Below are 17,695 nucleotides of genomic sequence, written 5' to 3'. Positions count from 1 at the left end.
GCAGCCCGAAACTCGAGTCGACAACACCATAGAGCATACTCCTCCCAGAGTTGGCTTTAACTTGGGTTTACACAGATCAAATATGGGGATCAATATGTGTCCATAAGTAATCACTTCGGAACATCTACTCAGTGTTTTACTTTTAAAAATATTGTTAATTAGGCACTTTTGGAACAACTAAAATACTAACCCAAATGGATGGGATGTTCTGAGTTACAGAACAAAATTATCAGGATTGCGTTTTTTGCACAAGTATGAGTGGTATCTTTTATGTGTATGGGGATGAAAGAGTATGTAAGGAATGATATGTAAGATGTGAGCTTTTGTTGTTGATGTGATAAAATGTGTGTTCTTGACAACTGTTTTTTTATAGATGTGTTATTAATATATTTGATATGCTCTTTTGTAAATGTTTTCTATAATTAAAATATGATCAAATAAACTTAAAATAAATGAATTCTGACATGCTGTCTCGTGTCTAAAACATACACCCTTCAAATAGGGTTGTTGCCTTGGAGGGGATTATGTAGCGTCTTCACGCATGAATTTACATAAATTAATAATAGGAGGGTGTGCACTTATCCATGGATAACTGAAATTTCTGTTTGGCATTATTTCTCCTAGCCAGGCCTCCTCACCTTGCGGTGCCCATTCCCCTCTGACAAATAATTTGTGCAGAAGGTGCTGCCTAGCCATGTTTATTTCTACTGCGGTCATTATGAAGAGTGTTCTTCCTTTATCAAATTATTTATATAAGGGTAAACCTGTATTCTGTTGCTTTTTGTCTAGTTCAGGGTTGATTTTACTTTATTTTTACACACAGGCCTGATACTTAGGGTCTACGTTTGGAGGGGGCGCTTTTACAATATAACACAGCTTTCAAACTACTAAAGTATCACCATCTTTCCTGGGTTAGCCTGCTGTGTTAAGCTGTCACGGGTGGAAACACTTATCTCTGCAATGAGCCCCCACTGTGTTAAGGATTTAAAAGAGGCGTTACACTCCAGACCATGACTCTTTCTACTGGTAAGGGATGTGGCGCACAATAAAACGCTTTTAAATTTATGAATTTGGATTAAACTTTGAGAAGGCAACTAACCCGCCTCACACCCCTCTTAACGTACACCATGTGTCAAAATGAACCATGAACCAGGCCGATGTGTAATAATGAAATATTTATTTTACTTATGAATAAAAATCAAACACATTCAATATAGGGCAGCAATCACCAGTGTGGTGATAATTACACATAAAATGATAGAATACACTTAGTTTTAGCTTTCAACATAAGATACACAATGCACAATTGAATGAAAGCAATATTACTTTTTAAGTAAAATGTTCAGATAGCACCACTGTTAGGTGTTTCCCCTGTAACACTCCTTCAAACCCCTGTTAACCAAATGTTGTGTGGGTGGAAAGGAGTAGCAAGGAGTCAGGTATACTATGCAAAAATCGGACTTAAAATCCGACCTAACAGCCCTGAATGGGAGGCAAAAATCAGATTGAGCTCCCTGAAAAATGAGCAAAATGGCACTCAGAATTACTGAATGCTGATTTTACATGCGCGGTTGAATGAATAAGGCAAGAATGAGTGTGGCTGTACTAACGAGGCAGGAAAACTCGCAAGCAACAAGGCAATGTACTAAACAACAGGCATACAGTATAGAAAATCGACTTTGGAAGGAAACAGTGCAGCAAGAATCACACGTGGCAAAATTGCAATTGCTACGTTTCACAGGCTTAAAATAGCAAAACGGCTTGTAAATTGATCTAAACAAACATAATCGGAAATCAGTTTTAATGCTAAGGTACAAAGGCACATCACAGGTATGATATGAAAGTGAAAGGGTAACTCTGGATGGATGACAGTATGGGATTCTTAAAGGGAAAGGAAAAATCAGCTTTTTAAAATGAAAGCAGTTGCAAGGGAGAAAATCAGTTTTAAAAGGAAAATGACAAGTTTTACTGAGACTATATTTTAGTGGCTAGTAAAGAGGAATGCTACCCGCGAAAAAAGTTAATTTGCAATTTTAGCCCCTTCACGCCGTGTGTCTCTTTATATGGGAATCAGTTAATGTATTGCAAATAGTAGTAAGGACTTATACAACAGAATGAAATTATTTGGAAAGAATGGCTCCAACACACATAGATTGCTACAGATTTTCCTAAGGACAGGATGCACTCCCAGGCTCTTTGCAATGCCTGTGCCTCTCACTTAATTTAAAAACCCCAGGACATCCTGTCAACCCTCTCTACCCACACCCCGCCTCTCCCCTCCCTATCCGTGCTTGTTGACCCTCCTTTAGCCACCCCCCACCGTCCTTCTCGTCCTTTCCTCTTTTCTCCCCTGACAAGGTCGCTAGACAAGTCTGATCTATGAAAGCCTCATCAAAACAGGTTCATCCATGTTCCTCTAAAACCATCAAGGACCACATTGACACCCTCGCTCCGGCCCTTGCTGATTTTTGCAACCACTCCTTTACCTCGGGATCCTTCCCCTCCCCTCTGAAGCACTCCCTTGTTCATCCTCTTCTCAAGAAACCCACAGCTGATCCTTCTTGTCCAGCTAACTATCGCCCAATTTCCATTACTCCCTTTCTTGGCATACTCCTGCAATAGTTGTCCATCTCTCAGTTTAACCTTCATTCCAATTCTGTTGGCTGTCTCCATGACCACCAGTCTGGCTTCAGAGCTGCCAGAAGCACGGAAACTGCTCTCCTGAACATCCATGAAGATCTGGTCTCCAACCTTGACTCTAAAATTCCCTCTGTCCTCATCCTCCTCGATCTCTCTTCTGCCTTCGACATGGTCAACCATACCATCCTGCTCAACCGTCTCCGTGAAAACCTGGGTATCACTGATCAGGCTCTGGCCTGGCTGACCTATTTCCTCTCAGATCGACCCTCCCAGGTCCAACTTGGGTCCTTCCTTTCATCTATCTTCCTCTCTACCTGTGGTGTTCCCCAGGGGTCTAACCTCTCACCCTGGCTTTTCAACCAATACCTGGCATATCTAGCCCACTGCATTGCCACTTTCTGCTCAAATTTCCAGTGCTACGCTGACAACATTCAACTCATTTTCAAGCTGCCCTCTGCCACCTCCTCTGCCTCTTTCATCTCTGATTGCCTAACTGCCATTCAAGATTGGTGTGCCGCCAATGATCTTTGTCTGAATGCAAGCAAGACGGAGATCCTCCTCATCGGCACACCCTCCCCACCCTTTCCCCTCACTCTCTGGCCAGCCTCCCTTGGCCCTCCTCCTACCCCTACCTGCGAGGCTAAGCACCTTGGGGTCATCTTTGACTCCACCCTTTCCTTCTCCGCCCGCATCTCTGAGGTCTCTAAAAAGTCAAATTTCTGACTGCACCTCCTCAGAGGTACTCTGCCTTTCCTCTCCTTCCCCCAGAAGCTCATGATATCCTAAGCTCTGGTTCTCTCTTTCTTTGACTATTGTAACAGCCTCTTTCTAAATCTTCCTGCCTCTACTCTCCGCCCTCTGCAACTAATCCAGAACAGAGCTGCAAGTCCGTATCTCTCCAGCTCTGAAATCTCTCCATTGGCTCCCAGTGGATGCAAGGATTAAATTCAAAACCCTCTGCATTGTCCACAAGGCTTTCTGGGGCCTGGGTCCAAAATACCTTCAGCTATCTCTCCGTAAATACCTCCCCTCTCAAGCTCTTCGCTCCTCTATCTCCAACTCCCTGAGGGTCATTCGTTTTTCAAAGAAACAAGCTGGGGGTAGGTCTCTGTCTTTGGCTGGGGCCTCCCTCTGGAACAGCCTCCCTGACACTCTAAAACTTGAGGTTAACCATCTCCGGTTCCGGAAGCACCTCAAGACCTTCCTCTTGTCTTCTACCTTCGCTCCCCCTGTCCCCTGCTGATCTGTTCTCTCTTGGCACCGTGCACCTGGCCACCCTCTGTTCTCCGGGCCCAGGTACCTACTCATCCTGCCACCCTCCCGCACTGCCTCTGGGCCACCCCTTGCACTGGGGTCTGTATCTGTACCCATACAGCCCCCCCTTTTTCTTCCTGCACTTATCAGACCTACTCTGTTTGCTGCCTTAAACCTAGCACTTGCAAATTGCTGGCTGCACTAAAACTGTTTGTTGCCTTTATTATTTATTTATTGTTATTTATCTGTTTCTCCTCTGCTTCACACTTTCCACTTCTCCCCCCTTCCATGCACTTTCCCCCTCCTCCTCCCACATGCACTTGCGTGTTCTCAAAGTCACTGGGCCTAGTAAGATCACTGTTTTGTTATGCCCTGTTCCCCTTGCTTGCCTTGTCGCGCTCTGAAACACTTGTGTACGAGCGCAATAGAAATAAAATATCAATATCAATATCAATACACAGAGGATTCTAACAATTTTAAGTATTTTGCTAGGGTATTATAGGATTTCTATGAGATTGGACATAATACCAGGTACCAAAGCAAGGGATGCAGTTTTTGGTTACTGGGGAAGGGAAATACGTACATAAAGCACTTGAATGCAATAGTTTGGACAGCCAGCCAGGCCTCGGGACACGGGACAAAGATCTTGTCACTTGGGCAACAGCTGGGCTCTCCTCTAGGGACACAGCGGGGCAACCAGGGTCTGGTCACTTGGACAGCAGGGTGCATCAGCTGGGCAAAGCAGGTAGCTGGGCAAAGCAGGCCTGATCGCTGGATAATCCCAAACGGGTTCAGTAACCTTCTCCTCTTTTTCCCTAATTTATTGGGATTTTGTAGGGTTTAATTATGGATTAGAGGTTCAGCCTGGGTAATAGGTTCTGGCCTTGCTCTGGAGTATTCAATCTGGCATTGTGAATGTTAGATGTCTGGATCTCTGGATGTTGAGTTGGATCTTTTAATCTTGGATTTTTTTAATGTCCTGGCTGTCTGTATGTCTCCACCTTATATAGACCGGATGACATCAGAGGATTTTTAACTATGTGGGCAGAACTAAGCTTGACATACCTCTAAATCGGATGGGTGAGCATGTAACTGTCGCCGCCTCCCTGTAAGCAGATTGGACTGAAGGAAGTGATTCAGTTTTAGTGTGTGTGTTTTTACAATGTGCTTTGTTCTACCAAAGTTACTTTTGCCAAAATCAGTTGCAGAGCAGAACACTTATATTTACAAATGTCATCATAGGGAAAATTAGATAGGCATATTCTATATTTCACAAGGGACATTTGTGTCCAAACGCCAAGTTTGTGCAATATTGTTTAGTCATTCGGGCAATCTTTCACCATTTCCATGGAAAGTATCTCACCTAAAATTCTACAATTGGCTACATATATACATATTATCACTGGGCAGAAATGACATTTTCCTGGCGTTTGCGTCCACCACATGTCAGAAGAACCTACAATGTCTTATTTTAATGGCGCAAAAACAACATTTAAACTGTCATAATTTCACATAACTGTTTCTTTAGATTACTGAAATAAATGTCATGATGTGAACAGTCTTTGAAATCAAATTGGCTGGCTTTGTTTACAAATATGGGCAGTCTTTCCAATCCACAGCCAGATGTTATGCTCCGGTCAGCTTAGCCCAGGGTTGCCATGGTGGATTTGCCTTTGATCCTAGGCAGTTAAAACTTAGGAGAGGTGTCAGAGGATTTCACACCTCTGGGCCAGGACAGTCCATTGTCTCATGCTGCAGCAATGCCGCTCCACCTGACGAGGTCGCTACATCCCACAGCTTGGCCTCTTTCATGTGCCCAGGGGCTGGTCCACTTGGAGAAGGGAATTCTGTTCCCAGGGGAGGCAGGGCCCTTTGAAGCCAGTGCCTGCCAAACCTGTTCTGCTGGTCTCAACGTAATTTTATTTATTTATTTATTTTCTTTCTTCAAACAGAAACCAAGCCTTTTTGGGAGTAAATATCATGTATATTTTAGAGCAAACCCCCATCTTCCATCACATTTCTGTGCAAGCACAGGGCATCATTTTAACATTTCACTTTCAACAGGCATTTTCCTGCTTGGCAAAAGCACCATTTTACACGTGGGTTAATTCTTCTTGGATGTCACTTTACAAATGCATTTTTTCCTCGCATCTTTATTCTGAACATTTCCATAGCCCTAGTCAATTTCTATTACACAGGAATCTGTTCAACACAAGGGTTCTTTGAAACTGACATAAGCAAAGAGAGAGAGAGAGAGCTTATTATGAAGAGTTTGCCTGTGTTATTTTGTTGCAAAAGTTAAACACTTGCCCTATGGACTGGAGAGAATTTCTCTGCTATTTCCCAGATTTTACTTGACATATAATGCCTTTCAGGGAGGACTGCCCTCCTTTGCTGGTGTGCTCAGCAAAGCCAGTACCGCCATTCTTCTTGTAACTGCTGAAATGCAGTTAGGTGGTGCCGGGGAGTTCTGCTGTGCTGGTAAATGTACCCCACAAGGCATAGTTAATGGTTGCAGTTAGTGGGGAGCTAGTAACCGTGCAGGGTGGGGAGTGGAATGAAGCTGGGGCTGTAGATTGTGGTCACCAGTGTGGGTACTGGGCTGAGGGGTTTTGTATGATATATCTTAAAGAATATGAAGAAGGTGCCGCTTGAAGAGTATGTTCTTGATGTCTTTTCTGAATTGCAAGAGGATGAGGTGAGATCAATGTTGATAGGCTTTTGCAATCTGGAGGCATAGACGCAGAACGTGTGTTTCCATGGTCATTCGTTACTGAATTTCTTTGGGTCGAATGTGACTAGGTCCTTAGTGCTGGTGATTCATTGACTGCATTAGATGGGGATTTTGGACACCATGTATGGTGACAGCCTTTTATATGATGCAAATGATTTTGAAGGTGATGTGTTTGTTGCGGTAGCCTCTAGCAGACACCACTGATAGGCAGCCAGCACTGACCTCTGTAAAGACACCAAACCTAACAAACTGGAAATAATATAATTTAGAGGCTCAATCAACAAACTATGCTGGTGGATACAAATATTCAGTGAACAGATAATTATGTGAACATTTATGGATTTCATTGAATGAATGGTATAAACTACACCATTAATTAATGAAGAGCCCTACACTGTAAGATTCCCTTACCAAAAATTCACAGACTTTGAAAAGGTGCAGACAGTGGGTGAAATGTGTGTCGTCATAATTAAGGTAAGTAAATTGAATACAAGCATCATGGCTATGCCACCATTCAATCTGAATATAGGACCAACCCATTATGCAATGTAGCGCAGGAGATCTCAATAGCAGTGCAACAGTAAAACTGAAGATATCTACATAGCTACAAGCTTACATCGTGCAAACACATGAACAATTGTTTAAAAAGTAATTCCATGTGTGCTATGATTATTTATCCATGTGGAAAATGTGCTATGAATAGGTTACTCATTAAGAGAAACAAATTAGATTCTCAGGGAACTTTTGTGGGGCAAGCAAACTCGTATTGCCCTGACTACTCTTCAACGATCTGTCTAGTAGGGGGGATAGGTCTCCCTCTTCTGAAACTATACTGCTGGGCAGAACAGCTGGGCCTCGTAAATGACTGGATACACAGGGACCCAGGGCTTCCACATATACAGCTTGAGCGGGGGTGGATGGGCGCCAGACCCCCCCCCCACAAAGGTTCTCTATTCTAAGCAGGGAGAGGGTGGAGCCCTTCCACATATGTCTTGTGTGTACAACAGGTTTGGGGCGAGGCCCATGACCACATTGGTTGGAGCGGGAGGCCCTTATGGGCCAACGCACTTCTCCCGGAGCTCATCAAAATGGGTTGCTTTGTACATCGCGAGAGGCAAGGATTTTGAAGCTGGCTGATGTGATTCAGGAGGGTGGGGTCGCCTTCCCTTTGAGACCTTGCCGGAAAAGCATGCCCTGGGGAGAGGAGAAACCTTTTGAAGAGTGACCGCCGAATTCACTCCCTGTTCCCCCTCCCACAAGGCACATGGCACGGAAGAAGAACAGGAGATATCGCCACCACCCATACTATTTCAGATCAATTCCTAGTGCTCCACTCATTGATAAATACGTCGAGAGGTATCCACTCAGTCAACCATATGGCCCTGGAATAGTACAAACACTGCCCAGGCACCTAAGAATCTTTTGGCCAATGCACACTAAGGCATCTGTTTTTGGCGGATGCATATTAGAAGTTTTTACCCATTAGATAATTGCCGTCCATTGACTGAAGGTGTGGCATTTGATGATCAGATTTCTCACTGCCACAGATACAACATTTGCCCAGAGGATTTTTTGATATATGTTTATCTGGATTTTTACTGTAACATAGACTGGGTATCTGAGTAATCAATGCTAACTAAGTGACATTGTATTATATATATTACATATATATTATTTTTCATTCTTTCTTTTCTTGTTTTTCCTAAATTCAGGTTATATTTCACCAACAATACATAGAGAGACTCATTATTTGCTTGACGCACTGGTTGTTCTGTTTGTTTTTGGCTTGACTAGATATTCACATTCTCTTAGGGACTCATTGCACTCTGTATGTGTTTTTTTCTTGTGTTAATGCTTACTATATTAATTTTCTGTTCAAAACACACCACTTCTTGATATGTACACGTATATACAAGAGAACCATTTGCTTTTTTTCATTACAATTAACTTTATTTACTATGCAGACTTTTGCTGTGTGTTTCTTTCTGGACATTATTATAGGCTATGCATGTTTGGATAAGTTCCACTAGTAATTCAAAAGGGTTCCCCAGAATACAAATCTTTTTTCTCAGAATTTGAATCTGCTTTGCAAGAAACCCCTAGTAGCAGTACGTTCCTCTTTTGGTTTACAGAGTGGATGAAGAACCACAGGCTGCAACTAAAGAAACCTCAATTGACAGTGTTGATTAAAGCGCCAAGACGCTGAGCCACTGATGTCGTTAGAGACACCACGACATAGGTGCGTTAGACAGGAAGCACACGTGCCATCCGTACATTGGGCCACAAACACGCAGTAGATTACACTAAGAACACATGTGTAACAGTTCTATGAGTTAGAGGATGGTTATATGTACATACAGCCATTGCTTTATTATTTTGCCATTAGCTTAATGCAGCAACGCAGAAACCGCAAGAGCAAGAGATCCTAAGTAAGCTTGCAGATGCTTGCATATGCAATTTACTGTATGGAGCTGCAGGAGCCCCTATTGGACCTGGCATTCCAGTGTGACTAATGTAGGGAGAATATAGAATAGTGCAATGACTTGAAACCATATTATGGCCTAGGAAATTACAGCAGTCCGCAGACTCTCAGCAAGAGCTCAGCTGCGTTGAATACAGGCTGAACAGGAGAAGCGAACGTGTGGGACAGGGCCCGCAGCCAAACACACTAGATACAAGTGACATTCCATTCCGTGAATGACAGTAACACCCGCTGTAATAAATATGAATACATCCTCCTCATTCAGAGTAATTTGAAGCTGCAGAAGTCCAAGATATTTAACATGTGACCCGGCCGAGCCGATGATGAACTGAAACTAACAGCTGGTAAGAGAAGCGCTCTCACGCCGTCAGACAAAGAAGCTTGCAACGAAGTTGTTACAGTGGAGACGAGTGTTGCATGATATGGACGGGCACTCTCATAGTCAATGGTGCTACACACAAGTTACAATGCAGACACATAATAGTATTACCTTGAGAAGGTACATCGAGAGCTGAGAACCATTTCCGATCCCAGGCCTGGGGCATGTCAGCTCTAGCCAGCCACAGTCCAGTATCCTAGGGGTGGGTAACAATGTGCAAGATCCAATGGTAAGACCCCCACACTGCAACATTGTAGAATGAGTTACTTTCTGGGATGGGCCAGGCCAGGCACCTGGCATGCGAGAGCTAGTGGACTAACTTGTATAGGGTCCGCTATAGGTGACTATCATTCAGCGCCCTATCCTGGGGTGCGACTGGTTTGCTGGAGAATGGCCCAGGTTGTGACGTCACTCTGATGGAAGAAGCCCAGAAAACTGGCCTGCGAGCCAGGAATCCTTGAGAAATTCCAGGAAAGTCTTCGATTCTTGTTCTGATCCCTGTTGGTTTGGGCTGTAATAAACCGCAGTTTGAACTTGCTGTCTGTCTGGACCTGCGTTCCTTTACTTTTGGGGGAAGGAAATGGGCCTTCCACGAGTTCTGAGTCCGCAAACCCCTAGTAGCCCTCGAACCTGCCTGGGGGTTTGCCCCAACACTTTAGATGTATGCAACTCTGGCATGCGGTCAGGACTCAATTCCCACTAGAGACCAACCTGCTCAAAGCACGTGTCGAGACAATGGTCACTTCAACACTGTACCAAGTCTTGTTAGCTTTTGATGCCCCGGAATTGTCTGGCCTCAAGGGCAGATGGGAAAAGGATATAGGCCACATAGAGCCAGAAGAGTGGATGGAGGTGCTGATGTCCCCGAAGAAGGTTGGTATATCTGCTAGGCTCTGCCTCATACAATATATGATTGTGCACCGGGTTTACTACTCACCGGCCAAGCTGTGCAGATGGGGCTGTGCTGATGATGATTGTTGCCTGCGATGTGGGAGACCTAAGGTCTTGTTCTATCACATCCTGTGGGAGTGTCCCTTGGTGCAGCTTTTGTGGGGGAAATGTATGCGAAGACTGACCAATGTATTGAAAGTTGAGGTCCCATTAGATCTGAAATGTGTGCTGCTCGGAGTATGGGGGGAAACGGTAATCTCAAAATATGAGATAACCGTTTGAATGGTGGCCTTAGGATTAGTCAAGAGAGTCATTGCCTCGCAGTGGGGTGCTCCGGATCGCCCACGGATGGCCAGTTGGATGGCAGAGATGAAGATGAATAAGGCCTTGGAAAGCCAAATTTATAATGCCAGGGGATGCAAAGTTTAACAATGTGTGAGCAAATCGGAGGAGGGGGGAGATGGGTAGGGAGGACCGCCGATGGGAGTGGTAATAGTAGCTTGGACCATGATTGATAAACTTGTACTTGTCAGACTCCCAGGGGCTGCCCAGGGACTTTACATTATACTTTGTCGCTATGTTGTGCAGCCATGTCAAGCAATGATAATTACTGTTCTTTTTCTTGATATGCTTTAAGAAAATTAATAAAAAATGTCTTATAACAAAAGAGAAACACATTATTCAAATGATACGCAAAACTATATTGGATACTCTTCTGTTGTGGTGTGAGTATGAAATGTTGTGTCCTGAGAAAATAAAATCTATACTTGGCTAATTTTGATAGCAATAACTGGCAATGGTGGGAGTAGCTAGGTTTATGATGGCAATATATGGCAATGGGGTGAGTAGCTAGGTTTTTGATGGCAATATCTGGCAATGGGGTGAGTAGCTAGGTTTTTGACGGCAAAGCCTGGCCCTGCTGTGCGGTCCTCAGTTTTTGATGGAAATGCTTGGAAATGGTGAGTGCATGTTGGCTTTAGATGGCAACAGTTGGCAATGATGTGATTGACCAGAAATGTTTTAGCAAAACCTGCCATGTGGGGGTAGCTGGCATATTATGCTATCATCCGGAAAAAGATGATAGTGCCTGGGCATATCATGACAATGCTTGGCAAATTATGCCCAAACATGCGATGTCAAAACCTGCCACGTGGAGGGAGGCCATGCCGTGATAAAACCTAGTTAATGGTGTTAGTGCCTTGGCATTTTGTGGCAATACCTGCCATACAATGTGAGGCACTGAGAATATGATGGCAATAGTGTGGATATCTGGGAAAATGATGCCAGTTGAATCAACCTGCCATTTAACTAAACATACCTGACAATGATGTGAGTACTTGAGCATTTGATACCAATATCTGGCAAATTAATCAATTGCCTTAGCAAATTATGACAATACCAAGAAAATTGTGTGAGAACCTGGACAAATGATGGCAATAGCTGACACACGGTGCGCGTACATGGGTATAGGAGAGTAATTCTGGCAAACGGTGGCAATACCTGGAATATAAAGTGAATACCTGGCCATATTATATCAATATCTAGTATATGCGTGCACTCTATGATGAGACCACCTACCAAAGGATGTCATTACCTCGTAATAATAGGTGAACCTGTAGAAATGATGGCAATACCCCGCAATTTATGGCAATGCCTAAAAAAATGAAATATATCACTGTTCATTTGTTGCAAAATCTGGCACTTGGTAGTAGAGGTAAAGGTAGAACAGGGACAACATTTGTCTCGAGGGTGCATTTGTTGGCATTCGTTTGAAACCACTTTGAATGCCTGGACCTATGATGGCAATACCTGCTAATGAGGACATACCAAGATGCTGCCATGTATGTGATAGCAATACTTTCCGTATGGTGTGGGAAACAAAGCATATTGTTGCAATAGCTGGCAAATGACGGCAGTACATTGGACTCGAGACGACGATAGCTTGCAAACGTAGTATGTATTGGGATATCAGATGCAAATGCCTGTAAAATGGTGTGTGAGTCTGAGCATAGCACGGCAATACCTGGAATTGAAAAGAACATCCACCACAGAAAAGCCAAAACTGTTGAGAAGCCAATTCTAGTTCCGTGTGCTGATGCTAAAGTATGCTGCAGTTGGATGAGTGCAGTGGCAGTGTAAGCCTGTTGCATGAACTCGCATGATTTTATTATTATAACGTCTCCTTTTCTAACTACATTCCTTCTCAAAAATGGATTTGTCACCTCAATTAAAAATGCTGCACGAGGAAAATGCAGAACATCTAGACCCAGCTGCATACCGGTTTTATTAAACAACCTCAAGTCTCTGCAGAAAACTGAGATTGGTCATTCTAACAACAGTTCTCAGCTCCCGCCAATTGGATACATTTCCTAGGGCGGCAAAATGGAGGAGGGACGTTCGTCACGGTTACAAAAAACGAGTTGAACTTGAAACAAAATGGTATTTGCTCAGAGTAAATTATCCAGTAAATCAGTGACTTATCTTTTGCTTTCAGCTGTCTGGTGATCATTAATTTCAAACACAGATTGGAACCAACTTCGAAGGAACTAGAGTCACTATGGGTCAGTCAAGTTTCCTGATAACATTATTGGTAGCGTTGATATGCCTATGTTAATGACACTGGAGCTCTTCTTAGCTCAATGAGAGTTGTGCAGACAAGTGTGCAAGGCATTGGGAAAACAAAAGGGCAGGGACACACCATTTCCCCCCACTAGCATCACCAGCGCTGATAAACTAACCTCACCCATTGTTCGATTGGGCTGTTAGGTGGCGCTGAAACTATTGCATTAGAGTACAGATAGGGAGGAATGGCATATGAGGAGGGACACAAAGCTTGTAGGTGCTGTTTGGTTATTTGGAAACCCATTGACGGCACAGGGTCATGATGCTAATACCCATGGTCATTCCAACCCAGTTCCTGCCCCTGCCCACCCAAAACACCTTCTCAAGGGAACTCTTTGAGCTCGCTTTGGTCAAGCTTTAACATCAAACTTTGCATTTAAAGTGCCTGCCAGTGTTTTTTCAAAGCAGTCTTCAGAGAGTTAATGATTTAATTGGATTTGTAAACACGCTACTGGTGTAATAAAAATGTCTTGTGCAGGTCTGCCTTCAGCCACTGAATGTATACGCACTATGTGTGTCCTTCACTGAAATCCTGTTAATAACAAGCAATGGCAAAGCCAGCAGTTTTGGCTTCTGTATAGCAGTGGTCGGACCACACGTCCCTTGCGGTTCCCGTTAGGGGACCAGGCCGCTAATTAGTGCCTTCCCCATTCCCATTGAGCCCTATGGGAGCTCCAATGGGAATGAGGAATGGCATTTAGAATGGGGACTTACCGGGTCCGCCAAGGGCGGAATGTCCCGGTAAGTCCCCACTCCACCAGATCGGTCCCGGACACGATTTTGGAGGCAGCCATGGCGCTAATAGCGCCATGGCTGCCTCCAAAGTCGTAATAAGGCCCTATGAGTGTGGCAGGAAAGGGTACTGGAGGATGGGTTATAGACGGTAATGTAGCCTTGGTGGTCTGTTCAAAGGCTGGCAGTCATCAAAAATAGGTAGGTCCGTATCAACCAAAACAAGTTAAGCACAGATTAGGTAGACCAGTAACAACTCTAATAAGTTAACCACTGATTAACTTATGTATATGTTAGGTCCGTGGCAGCAACCAGAATATTAGGTTAAGGTCGGTCGAGACTAAAACAAGTTAAGGACAGGTTAAGTAGGCAGTTAGTGAGCAAACCAAATCATGTACAGGCTAAGAAGGCTGGTAGCGACCACAATAACATATTAAGTAGGCCTGTTGCAACCAAAATAAGTTAGTTACATGTTGGGTGGTCTAGTATCAACAAAAACAAGTTAAGTACAAGTTAAGTAGTCTGTCAGTACCGAAAACTAGTTGTGTACAGAGTAAATTCGATGGCAGTGAACATAATAACAGGTTGTGTAGTCTGACAGTGGCCAAGCAAGTTAGGTCTAGGTATAGGTTAAGTTTGCTCATAGCTACTAGAATAACATGTTCAGTAAGTGTGGAATGCTCAGAAAGCAATTTAAGTTTTGGTTAATTACAAGTTAAGTAGGCTGTAGCGACCAAAAACAAGTTATGTTCAGGTTAAGTAGGTCAGTAGCAACCAGAACAACAGGTTAGGCAGGCAGATGTGAAGGTCCAGGGCACCAGGGACCACCCGGCGTCCTTCCTGCCAACACTGTCTCATCTGCAGTGAGAATAAGGAGCGGGGCACGGAGCTTAGTTTCACACGTCTGATTTATTCAAGAATCAAAACTGAACTAACTTCCCTCACGGCCCGCCTCCCTAACCCTGCCACTTCCCTGATTCATGGCCCAAACACGGGCCGTCCCACATAGCAATGTGGGAGGGGTGATAAGTCGCGCTTGCGACATGAGATCTCCCCCCCTTTTTAAGATGACAGAACACTCACAGTTTGTCAGCCCATTTCCTCAATCAGTCTCTGGGGCTTCATGCGACATCTCTAAGGCCTCGTGGAGAGGCGAGTCTGCGCCGGGGGTGAGAGCTCTCTCCCAACGCCGACATCATCTTCAGACTGTTCCCCGTCCCTGAGGTAGGACTCATCTGAATGTTTCTCATCTGGACTGTCGTGGGTCTGCTCCCACACGAGGTCAGGGGAGCCCATGACCTTCTTGAAATATGATGATTTCCTCGTTATGGACGGTTGTCCCCACTGACTGTGATCATTGTGCCTTTCTTGTAGGTCACGATTAAGTGTTCCGGTGCAAAAGTGGAGTCTTCTTTCCTACCCTTTGGTTGGCGTACCAGAACGTGATCTCCTGATTCAATGGTGCATTCCTGGAGGACGCGCCATCGGGTGTCAGCTCGGTCCTTCATCTTGCTCTTCTCTTCCCAATCTTTGTCTTTCGCTTGCTGTCGGAGGGTGTTGGCGAGAGCTGGGAGGGTCCTTACAGTAACCTCGTCTTGACGTGTCTGTGAAACACTAGGTCTGAGGGGCAAACCCCTGTAGTGCTGTATGGGGCGTGGTGGTATTCCCGCAGCAGCTGATTGAGTGCTTGCTCGAAGGGTTTGTTGAGGATGGTGGCTATCTGCAGTGTCCTTTTGATGCTTGCCATAAATATCTCGACTATGCCGTTTGGCTTGAGGCCAGCACTGGGTTAATTTCCTGTGCTGGAACCCTGTGTATCTTGCGAAGTTTTGAACATACTGGCTAGTGAATGGCAGACAATTGTCTGTCTTTATGACTTTTGGGACTCCATATGTCGACAACATGCAATCCAGCACCGGGATCACGCACGTGGCAGACGTGCTCTCGACCAGCTGAGCATCCGGAAAATGGGAGTGTTCATCTATCAGCATGAAAACATATGTGCCGTTGCGAAGAGGACCGGAGAAATCCACTGCTAGTATACCTTCTCTCGTAGTGGCTCTGAAATTATCACTTTGCACAATGGATAGCTCATCCTTTACCAGGTCTAAGCATTGAATGTCGTCCCATACCGACTCACTCTCATTTATGGCTTGACGTTTCAGATGGGAGATTCTTTCAGACTTCATGCAGTGAGTCACAATGGTGAGGGCCTTGTCTTGCTCAGACGCGGCTGCGAGGTTGGCCCAGTCCACTGGGAGTGGCTGTAGATGGTGGACGACATAGTTGATATATGTGTCTGCGATGGATGGCTCCCCATATGCCAGACCTGTCAGATGGTGGGATAGATAGTCTGCTGGGTTTTCTTCCTTGCCTGAGTGATGTTTGAGGTTGAACTTGTAAGCCTGTAAGAGCAAACCCCATCTGGCTATCCTGAGGGGCATTCTGGTCTTTGGGTCCCCATATATCGTTAGGAGAGCCCGATGGTCTGTTATGACCGTGAATGCCTTCCCATACAAGAACAGATGGAAGTACTCACCGGCCCACACGACTGCCAGACTCTCTTTCTCGGCCTTAGAGTATGCCTGTTCCGTGGCTGTGAGGCTTCTGCTGGCATAGGCTACTATGAATACATTGGAGGGATCGGCAGGGTCTCTCTGTGTCAGGATGGCTCCAAACCCTGCAGGACTGGCATCAACTATTACTTCAGTCTTTCTTTCCGCGCTAAAGAATGCCATATCCTCAGCTCGGGCAATGTCGTTGCGAACCATTTCAAATGCGCTCTGGCAGTCTCTTTACCATTCAAAATGTTGGTCTTTGTGGGTGAGTAGTCACTGTGGCATAGTCCTTGCGGTATCTGGAACAATAGCTGGCAAGACCCAGGAAGGAACACAGTTTGGGCGTGTTTTGGGGAGGTTGTGCAGTGTTGAGTGCTGCCACCTTGTCAGGGTCGGGCCGCATACCTCTTTCTAAAAAGATGTGTCCAAAGTATCGAAGACAGCCTTTGCCAAACTCGCATGTGGATTTGTTGAGGGTTAGGTCTGTGGCTTCGAGTGTGCAGCAGATTCTGTGCAGGGCCACGTTGTGTTCTTCTTTGGACTTCACAAACACAAGGACATCTTCCGAATAGTTGAGGCAGTGCGGTACATGTCATGTGACCTTATGATCCTCCTCTTGAAATATCTCAGCGGCCAACAAGATGCCGAAACTGAGTCGTTTATGTTGAAACAACCCCATGTGTGTCATGAACGTGTTGATGTATCGAGACTCGGGTGCGATCACGATCTGATGATACCCTTTCGTGAGGTCCAGCTTGGAGAATACCTTAGCAGCGTGCAGCAAGTGTATCATGTCGGTGAACCTCGGCGCTTGGTGTCGTTCACGCTCGATTGCTTCATTGGCTCTCCTCATGTCCACACATAGTCTTATGGACCCGTCCGGTGACTTCTTGGCATCGGGACAATGGGTGAAACCCATGGGGTGGGGCCGGTGACTAGTTTGATCACTTGCTTTTGCAGGAGTTTGTCTATCTCCTCCTCTACTTGCCACAGTATATTTACGGGAATGCCCTGGTAGTGCTGGGCCACTGGTCGAATCTCTGGGTTAATGTGTAGTTGTATCTTCTGGTGTTTCAGGTTTCCCAGACCTTTGAACAGATTCGGGAACACCGCTTCTACTTCTTCCAAAATCGCAAAGTACTTGTGGGCCATTATGTGGTATAGGATGTGCACCAGTCCCATGTACACCGCCATCCTGAAGCGGAGTATGCAGGCACTGTTGACTTCCATCTTTAGGACATGCAGCGGGATCTTCCCTGCGTGGGTCTTGTGAGTGCATCATGCTGTTAGATGCCCTTGCATGGTAGGGGCGTGGTCAACCCGTACGGGTATATGTTGACTGTTGACATGGTGCGCTTCGGGGGCCAGGAGAGGGCGTTTTAGGCCTCTTCACTAATTATATT

This window comes from Ambystoma mexicanum, chromosome 6p (genome assembly GCF_040938575.1).
Source record: "Ambystoma mexicanum isolate Mex_15411 chromosome 6p, UKY_AmexF1_1, whole genome shotgun sequence".
Taxonomy (NCBI): Eukaryota; Metazoa; Chordata; class Amphibia; order Caudata; family Ambystomatidae; genus Ambystoma; species Ambystoma mexicanum.
Note: the sequence above shows the minus strand (reverse complement) of the source record.